This window comes from Herpailurus yagouaroundi, unplaced genomic scaffold (assembly GCF_014898765.1).
Source record: "Herpailurus yagouaroundi ecotype Mexico unplaced genomic scaffold, PumYag 141, whole genome shotgun sequence".
NCBI classification, from domain to species: Eukaryota; Metazoa; Chordata; class Mammalia; order Carnivora; family Felidae; genus Herpailurus; species Herpailurus yagouaroundi.
Window position 1 is genome coordinate 899044 of NW_024412396.1, and position 9006 is coordinate 908049.

General features: G+C 43.0%; 1 long non-coding RNA gene across 1 annotated transcript in view; it reads right to left on the minus strand.

Moving 5' to 3' along the window:
* Nucleotides 1–2633: 2633 nt before the first annotated feature.
* Nucleotides 2634–9006, minus strand: part of LOC121031419 (uncharacterized) — a 31905-nt gene continuing 25532 nt past the window's right edge. The window contains exon 2 of the long non-coding RNA XR_005790710.1: nucleotides 2634–5317. This is a non-coding gene — a long non-coding RNA (uncharacterized LOC121031419). The remainder of the gene's footprint in view (nucleotides 5318–9006) is intronic.

The following is a 9006-nucleotide window of genomic DNA, read 5'->3' on the forward strand; positions in this document are numbered from 1 at the left end:
AACTATTATTTTGTGTCTGGTTAAATTTAAAACTAAAATGTGTGATAGCATACATACTATTTTATGTTCTGCTTTTTTTCTTCTTTTCTTCTTTTGGTGTTCTTTGTTGTGTTCTTTTGTTTGTTTGTTGCTTAACAATATATAGGGAATATTTTCCCATTCCTATAAGCTTTCTCCTAGGGTGTTTTTTATAGTGGCAGCATTGTTTTCCATCCTAGATTCCCTTCATTTATTTTTTTCCATAGTTTATTTATTTAAGTAATCTCTACACCTAACATGAGGAACAAACTCATGACCGAGGTCAAGAACCACCGGCTCAACCGACTGAGCCAGCCAGGCCCCCTGCCATCACTTTTTATCCTTTCTCTTATTGCGGAGTACTTCAGGTATTTTCCCTACTCAGGACAACAGCCTGAGAACTGAGAACTGTGTTTGAAATTTTGCCTCAGTGGTGGCGGCCTTCCCCCTGCCACAGCTGTTTCAAGTGCATGTGATTACCAGGGTGGGGACCTGTTCTCCTTAAATTCTTGTAAAGACTTTTTCTTTTTAATTTGGAGACAGGTTTACTGTGTTTGACACTTATTGGAAGGCTAAATAAAATTATATTATCAGAGGTTTTCCTTTAGAAAATAAGCATATTCCTTCATGGAGAACAAAATCCCATAGTTTAGCATTGTAAATCAAAACTTTCCAAACTATCCCCATGCATTATTCCCAGCAATTGTTCATATTGTCATATAGCTACAATTTCCAATGTCTTTCATTCCTTGTGTAGATTCCTATTTTCACCTGCTGTCATTTTTCCTCTATCTGAAAGACTTCTTTCAGGCAATGAACTCTTTTAGCTTTGGTATGTCTGAAAAAGTCATTATTTAGGGGGGTGTCGCCTGGATGGCTCAGTCAGTTAAGCGTGTGACTCTTGGTTTCAGCTCCGTTCATGATCTCATGGTTCATGAGTTCGAGCCCCACTTGAGGCTCTGGGCTGACAGCATGGAGCCTGCTTGGGATTCTTTCTCTCCCTCTCTCTCTGCCCCTCCACTACTCATTCTCTCTCTCTCTCTCTCTCTCTCTCTCTCTCTCTCTCAAAATAAATAAACCTTAAGGAAAAGTCACCGTTTGGGGGGGTCCCTGGGTGGCTCAGTCAGTAAAGCGTGTGACTTTGGCTCAGGTCATGATCTCATGGTTTGTGGGTTCAAGCCCCATGTTGGGCTCTGTGCTGACAGCTCAGAGCCTGGAGCTGCTTAAAATTCTCTGTGTCTCCCTCTCTCTCTGCCCCTCCTCCTGATCACTCTCTGTCTCTCTCTCTCTCTCTCTCAGAAATAAATAAACATTAAAAAAAATGTTTTTAAGTCACTGTTGGGGGCTCCTGCATGACTCAGTCCATTGAGCACCAGGTCTTGATCTCAGGGTTGTTAGTTCAAGCTCCATGCCCATGGAGCCTACTTAAAGAAAAAAGTATTTGTTTAATAAGTCTAATAACAGAGACACATCTCATAAGTTTATCAATATAAAGGGTACAAATAAAATGTCATAACAGAAATAAGATGTAAAAACAGATGCTGCAAATATTAAATAGCTTATGAATAGCTTTGTGTTGATATATATATTTAAAAATTTTTTATTTACATACAGTATAACTTTAGTTCCAGGTATACAAATCACTTCATACATCATCCGGTTATGCTGATATATTTAAATACTTTAGATGAAATGGATAAATTCCTAGAAAAAAATAAAGCTATCTCAAGAAGAAATAGAGGGCCACCTGGGTGGCTCAGTTAAGCATCCAACTCTTGATTTACGCTTAGGTCATGACCTCACAGTTCATGAGTTTGAGCCCCATGTCAGGGTCTACACTGACAGTGTGGAGCCTGCTTGGGATTCTCTCTCTACCCCCCTCTCTCTGCCTCAAACTCGCTCTCTCTCTGTCTCTCAAAATAAATAAATAAACTTCAAAAAAAAAAATAGAAAACTCAGTATCTACATAACAATACAAAGAGATTGAAACATAAGTTAAAAAACAGTCACATAGAAAATGCCAGCACCAGACAGCCTTACAGATGAGTTCTGTAAATAGTAAAATAACACACAATTCCAATTATAGGAAATAGAAAAAGAAGGAATACTCTTCAACTCATTTCTGAAGGCTAACATGCAACCTGGATACTAAAATCAGACAAGATAATACAAATAATAATAATAATAATACATACATACATACCAATTTCATTCATGACCATAAATGCAAAATAAAATCCTTAAATATTAGCAAAGTAAATTCATTTATATATAAAAAGACAGTTTAGCATAACCAAAATGGATTTATCTCAAAGCTGGTTTAATAGTCTAAAATCAACTAATGCAATTCACCCAGAATTAACCAAGAAAAGAAGGCAGAAGTGAAAAAGAACAAAGGTGGGGCACCTGGGTGGCTCAGTCCACTGAACATCTGACTCTTGATTTCTGCTCAGGTCATGATTTTGTGGTTTGTGGGATAGAGCCTGGAATCAGGCTCTTCCCTGACAATGCAGATCCTGCTTGAGATTCTCTCTCTCCTCTCTCTTTGCCCCTACCCCGTTCTCTTTTTCTCTTTCTCTCTCATAATAAATAAATAAATTTTAAAAGAAAAAGAAGAAGAGCAAAGGCTTTTATTTGGGGTCTCAGAGTTACAATGTGGGACTAGATTTAAGGGTAACCAGAAAAGTGCCCCCTCAGGTGGGGAAAGCTGGGGGTTTTTTATGAGAAAGAAGGAAGGGGTAATTACATGCTTTAGATAAGAGAAGGAAGAAAAAAAACAGGTAATTTGGTGCTAATTGATTGAACCGCTTCTGATTACTATCTTACTGATTACTTTATTGGTGCTATCAAATGAAACGGTCACTGGGATGTATTAATTAACTTTCCTGTCCTCACATGATCCTAATGCCAGATGCTCATTTGAAATTTTATGAGGAACCGCTTGTAAAACCATTGTGGCTTCTGGCCCAGTCCAAGAGTTCATTAGTTGACAAGGAAAATAGAGCTTCAAAATGGAGCTGCTTATGTCCAGAAATTTTATTCAATTCCACTCCATTAACTGATTAGGAAGGAAATAGTATATGACTGTGTCATCAGATGAAGAAAAATTATTCAACAAAATTCACAATCCATTTACAGGTGGAAACGGAGAGCAGAAGGGAAGGGAACTTTCCCATTCTGAAAACAGAATCTGCAAAAAATCCTTAGCACCAGCAGGACCTATTACAATGGCCCATTAAAGATTTATTGAAAGCTCTCTTATAGCAAGCAATAGGCTACGTGCTAAAGGTCACAAACGAAGACAATACAATCACAGCTCCTGGAATTACGGGGGAAATGAAAATAAGAGTATCCAGTTTTGTCAGCCTTATTCCAGGACAGTAAAATCTCCAGACCAGTTTCTTTCATGGGCACCCAGCCTGTCAGTCCGTGGATGGCTGCCCTAGAGTCAGGTGCCTTCCTTTGATTTAAAGCCTTGACATGATTTTGGTGGAGTCACAGGGTAGAGAAGAAAGTCACCCACAGATTCTCCCTCTTGTGGGTAGAAAAACTGCCTTCAGAAATGGATTGTGTAGGGCCACCTGGGTGGCTCCAAGGATAAAGCATGCAACTCTTGATCTCAGGGGTCTTTGGGCATGGTGCGCACTTTAAAAAAAAGAAAAACAAAGAAAAGAAATGAAGTGTGTATACAATGGATTACAGGATTAAACAAACTGGGGCGCCTGGGTGACTCGGTTTGTTGGGCATCTGACTTCGCGTCAGGTCATGACCCTGACGGGGTCAGGTCATGATTTGTGGGTTCCAGCCCCCCTTTGGGGGGGCTGACAGCTTAGAGCCTGAAGCCTGCTTCGGATTCTGTGTCTCCCTCTCTCTCTGCCCCTCTCCTACTTGCTCTCTGTCTCTCTGTCAAAAATAAATGAACATTAAAAATTTTTAAAAAAATGAAACAAACTCTTTTCCAGTACAGTGAAACTGTAAAGCTTATAGCATAAGTAGCTGCTCTGTACTTAATCTTTTCTTTCCTTCATATCTACAGTGCTGGAATGTAAATCTGAAGGTGGTAAATTCAATACTAAAGAGCATGAGAGCATGAAAGTTATGATAAAATTCAGAAATCTGTTCTTTGAAAGTTGGACTGTAATCATATCGGCTGAATTTTCTGCTTCTTGACCTGTTATCCCCCAGCCGTGTGTTGGTAACCACAAAACTTCCAACCCATCAACCCAGGAAAAATTTCTGGTCTCTGCTTGGCCAACGGATTCAGGTGGCGCAGCGCCCCCTGCGGGCCAATGAGGCGGCCGCGAGCACCTGCCAGAGTCCCTGCTTCACCACTTCTCTCCTCCAGGTAGCGGCTCCTTCCAGTGCTGTTTCCCAGCTTCAGGGCTTTGTTTCTGGAAAGGCAGCGGGCTTCCCCCGTTGGATGTTGTCCCTAATCCCCTCCGCAGGAGCCCGCTGGGGAGAAGGGAGCTGAGGTGGGGAAGAAAGACCCTGTGAGCCGGACCACTCAGGGCTGCCTAGGGCCAGTGCCACTGCGAGTTGTTACCAGAGCACCTTGTGGGCAAATCTGCCCGGCCAGCCGGGCCTGTGTAGCCACTCAGAGAGAGCAAGGCTTTTCCACAGTAGATGCCCATTACCCAGGCTCTCCCCAACTCCTCCATCACCATTTTGTCTTGCACCAAAAAAAATTGACACCGTGGCCGGCGTGTCCAGTGGAGTGGTGATTTGGGGGCAGAGGCTGGGAGAGAGATGCAGGAAGTGCGCATGAATGGTTACAATGAGAGATCCCTATACGAGGGGAGAAGCATTACAGGGAAGTCTTTGGCCAGGGCCTCAAACGTTTGGAGGTGTGGGGTGCAAGTCACTTAGCTTCCTGTGTGAGGTGCAGGAGTATCTAGCCATCCAGGTGAACAGGTGCCCCGTCCTCACAGCCTACAGGGATGGGCCTAAGGTGGTAATAGCAGTGCAGGGGTCTGGTTCCTATGCGGCAAAGCACACTGACATCGTGAGTACCTTTGTGACTGTTGTGCACACAGCAGCTGTAGGTAGAGGGCAGAGGTGGAATTCTGCAGAAATATGCCAACGTGGCCACATCCTCATGAATGAAGGTGTTGATCGTCTTGCATTTACCCCTGTGCATCAGCCACCATCACCTCACCATCACCTCACAGTATCGGTGGTGTCCTCCAGGGACCCAGGACCTGGTGTTGTCTGTATGTTTTGTAGAGGAGAGCAGGCCTGGGGTGAAGAGTTTGCTCCAGGAAGAGAAGGTGGAGGAAGGTCCACATCAGATTCATGCTCCCTGTGAAAACAGGTCAAGAAGAGTGGGGTCAGAGAGTGGGCCATGGTCCCCTTCCTCCCAAGTACCTATTTCTAAGAATTCCTTGCCCCAAATACTTAATGTCATAAATTCTCTTCTCCTGACCTATCTACACTCACTCTTCTTGTACTCACAGCAACTACTGTCCTCACATCCTCCTTCTACCTCACATCCCTTCATTTCTCTGGGTAAGAGACAAGGAGAAAGAAGGACTTGTCAATAAAGGAGATGCCTACCACCTACTCACCCCTGTATGGGACTGTCATACAAGGTTATTTCCCAACCCCAAAGTAGATTCTTGCTCCTTAATTGAGCAGTCCAGTTAAACTAAAATTTTACATCTCTAAAGTGTTTGCATCTATCAGCCACATGATTCCTAGCCTGTGAGGGAAGTGGGTGTCCCTGCTAGCTCAGAACGGAATTGACAAACCATATGCCTTGCATCATAAAAAATGTTTACACTTCCTGAAATACACACACACACACACACACACACACACACACACACACACACACACTTCTTTAAATACATATGCCTGTTTTATTTTTTTAATTTTTATTTATTTTGAGAAAGAGAGAGTGCGTGCAGGGTGTGAAAGGGCAGAGAGAGAGTGAGAGAGAATCCCAAGCCGGCTCCACACTGTCAGCCACAAAGCCCGGCTCAGGACTCCATCCAATGGATCATGAGGTCATGACCTAAGCTGAAACCAAGAGTTGGACTCTTAACCTACTGAGCCACCCAGGCACCCCTACACATGCCTGTTTTAAATGCTATTGAAAAGAAAATGTGGAGCATCTGAGTGGCTCAGTCAGTTAAGCAACCAACTCTTAAGTTTCTGTTCAGGTCAGAATCTCATGGTTCGTGAGTTCGAGCCCCACATCAGTCTCTGAGCTGACAGTGTGGAACCTTTGGGATTCTCTCTCTGCCTCTCTCAAAATAAATAAAATAAACTTAAAAAAAAAAAAGAAAATGTGAGCATTTAAATTCTAAGGGAGTAGACTTCATGTTTCCCCCACATATTTCTTTGCCTCAAAATAAGGATCCCCAACTCTTCCTTGGATAGGGTCCATCATCAGGAAACTTTCCAACTGATGTTCAGGGTTTCTGAGCACTGCCTGGGTGTCAGGTTCCTGTCTCTGAGTCTAATATTCTAACTCCTTTTTTTCATAGCTGGGAGTCCCAGGGAAGAGTTTTTGCCGAGCAGTTGACATCCACAGAAATAGATATGTCCCTCTCAAGAGTGGATATGCCTAGCAAAAATGGAACCTCCACCGCCTCTCTCTTTCCTCTAATCCTGAAGAAATGACATTGTAGATATTTTCTTCCCAGACCTCAGGATGAAGGCCACATGGAAAAAGTCTGTAATGATCTTAAACACATTGCCTAGATGGACTAATTTCACGTTTACTACTTCACATCTAGAATGTTCACCAGCATCAGACAGAGTGCTGATGACATCGCAAGCATGAAGAGAGGAACCTGCCGTTTGGTGCCTGTCTGTCACAAGCTTGCTATGGGAGGTAGGCAAATCACCTCATCCTCCACTTGTTAGCTCTTAAATGAAGGTTAGAGACTAAAGATTTTCCACTCTGCCATTCTTTCACTCCATAATTGAGCATTACTTGTGTGCATCAGCCCACATGGGATTTGTGTGTGTGTGCATGTTAGTTCGTATATGTTCAGGCAAGGAGAAATATTTTGTTTGCAAATCGGGTTTCCATTTGAGAACTGTTCATCTAATTAAGGCCAACTGTTCTTAAAAGTGATTGTTAGTTTATTCAGGCAAAAAAAAATATTAGTCACTTTTATGTAAAGATTGCATTGTTTTTGTCTCCACAGTTAAAACGGTGAGTGTTCTCATTACAGAAGAAGCTGCCTGAGACTTGGGTCTGCATTTCAGTAAGGCAAAGGATGGAATTAGTACATATGACTTCCCAGAACTCCAAAACTAGCTAGCTTAGGGACCTTGCTAATGAAGGTGGCAGGAGGTGCACATACAGTCAATCAACAAGTTATAGTGTAAGCAGGTTTCATGGCTCTTAATAGGTTTCCCAGGCAGATGGGTCTCAAAAGCCTTTTGTGCAATTAGGCAACAGGACAAAAGCAATTAGGCAATCTGATAAACTTGAGTTGAGATGGAATGCCTAGATTTCAACATCCTTTAACTTCTATCTACTTTATCATGGCCAAGAACAGAGCACTTCCTCTTTTTGAACTTTACTTTGCTCAGTTACTTTTGTTTAAGTTGCACAACAGTTCTTATTTACAGCTCTCACAATTTGGTGTGTTCGTGGCCCTGCATATCTGGCCATTGGGCTTAAAGTGTCCAATCTTCTGGTGTGTTCCACTTGGCTAAACAGTATGTACAGGGTCTCATTATTCAGAAGTAGTAGAGCTTTGACTCATACCAGTGTCCTTTATCTGACCTTAACTTTCTGAAGAGGATATGCACCAGGCAGCAGGACAGGGAAATGTTTAGAGATTTGTTCTCCATGAAAACACTTGTCTTCATATTGAGAAGAAAGTTGCCTTTGTAGCGTGAGACTAACCTAGCCCTCTGAAGACACCCAAGAGGAAAAAGCACATTACCTAAAATTAGTAGCTGTGATTAGTGGCAGTCACTGGACAACATTTAGCTTAATCAACAAAAATTTATAAGGAGATTTAGCTCAAGGTAAATATGTTTGCAGGACGCCTGGGTGGCTCAGTTAGTTCAGCATCTGACTCTTGGCTCAGGTCATGACCTTGCATTTTGTGAGTTCAAGCCCCACATCAGGCTCTGCGCCACCAGTACAGAGATTCTCTCTCTCTCTCTCTCTCTCTCTTCCCCTCCCCTGCTTGCTCTCTCTCTCTCAAAAAAAATAAACATTAACAGGAAGTAAGGTTAATATGTTTGCTTATCTGCCTCATGTCTCTGTCCCAGAAGAGGGAGGGAGGACACAGAGAGTAGGGCACCTGCATTTATTTCCCAAGATACTCTTCTCTCCTTGACCAGACCCCAGGCCCTCAGCACTTCCCATTCCCCACACCTGTCTCCATCTCTCCTCACCCCTCCAAACACTTATAGGAGCAACTTATTCCATGAGGTGCTCCTGCCTGGTCACACATCCATCTCTATCTCCCCCTTCTTTTTTCCCTCCAACTCACTTCCCTGGCCTTGCGGGTTCTCTCAGAGATCTCTACAGATTAGATAGACCCATCCATTTAGGGATTGCCACATAGTACTAATAGATCCTCAGAGCAAGAAAACATGTTTTTAAATAACCAGTTCTATCATTACTTTTTTTTTTTAATGAGCTTGACATATCACTCTACCTTTGCTGCTCCTCAGCTGGAAACTGAGAGATTTGGTACAAATGTCTTTAGGAGTTCTTTTCAGCTCAGACTTTATTTAGAAATTAAATACTCCAGGGGCACCTGGATGGTCATGATCCCAGGGTTGTGGGATCAAGCCCTCCATCAGGCTCCACACTAAGTGTGGAGCCTGCTTAAGATTCTCTCTCTTCCTCTGCCCTTCTCCCCTGCTGGTGCGCTCTCTCTCTCTCTCTCTCTCTCTCTCTCTCTCTCTCTCAAAGAAGAAAAAGAAGAGGGAGAAGGAGAGGGAGACAGGGGGAGAGGGAGAGGGAGAGGGAGAGGGAGAGGGAGAGGGAGAGGGAGAGGGAGAGGGAGA